Here is an 879-nt window from a genome sequence, read left to right on the forward strand (position 1 = left end):
AAAATATACTTACTCATCTATGCTTTGTCTTTCTGCTCTCCTTCACCACCACCGCCGCCGCCACCACCACCACCACCACCACCGCCACCCTGTGGCTCCACTTCACGATTAGTTCTCTACCTTTCTCCGCCCCCTCCCTCCCCCACCGCACTCTCCCGTTTATGTCTATATGAGTGTACGATGGGGGAGAGGGGGTTGGGAGTGCTGACTCTGTATGTGTGCGAATGGACGTATGTATGTGTGTGTGTGTGAGTGAGTAGTTCGCCATTCACAGTCTGCAGGGTAATGCTACCAGGAGTGTGTGAGTTGCTTCTACGAAAAGTTAGCCGAACTTTTTTGTTATTATTGTTATAAACGGGCCCTCGTCCCCTCATGGGGCCCCAAGTTACCCCGTTTCAGGTAAGACAGAATATATTTACATTAATTATATTCATTTAATTCTTATTAATGTTGTGTTTTTGTTCGCCTGTTGAAAGCCGGTCAGTAAAAAAAAAATAACAATCCCACTCTGTCAGGCAAAACTAATCCATAACTCAGATTTTGTTTATCACTGGAAACCACTTCGTCGTTTGATTTCATTAATGCAGATGATACGGCTTGGAAAGGCATGAACGCCACAACTGCCTTTCCACCTTCCTTAATGTACATGTGTGTGTATGCTCATGATTTCATGAGGAATCCTTGTTATTATTTAGTTGGCGAAAGAAAACGAGGGTCGGGTTTCGATTCTTACTTCGTGCCATCGCTTTCGCCACCAATGCGTTTTGCAGAATCACATCGAACATCGATCGACAATCGTATTCTTGTAAAACGTTGGATTGTCAGGAAGAGATCAACGCCGAAACCACACGTCGCCACTATCCCCACCACCGCCGCCGC

General features: G+C 46.0%; 1 protein-coding gene across 4 annotated transcripts in view; it reads left to right on the top strand.

Annotated features, from left to right (window-relative positions):
• LOC106870014 (serine-rich adhesin for platelets) overlaps nt 1-879 on the top strand; it is a 462,526-nt gene that overhangs the window by 316,965 nt on the left and 144,682 nt on the right. Inside the window, exon 1 of one of the 4 annotated variants that reach the window (XM_014916002.2) lies at nt 257-399. The exons of the other annotated variants lie outside the window; for them this stretch is intronic. The gene's annotated coding sequence lies outside the window, so the exon portion shown is untranslated. Of the gene's footprint in view, nt 1-256; nt 400-879 lie in introns of those variants that run through there. 4 annotated transcript variants of the gene reach the window in all.

Source organism: Octopus bimaculoides, chromosome 4 (genome assembly GCF_001194135.2).
Source record: "Octopus bimaculoides isolate UCB-OBI-ISO-001 chromosome 4, ASM119413v2, whole genome shotgun sequence".
NCBI classification, from domain to species: domain Eukaryota; kingdom Metazoa; phylum Mollusca; class Cephalopoda; order Octopoda; family Octopodidae; genus Octopus; species Octopus bimaculoides.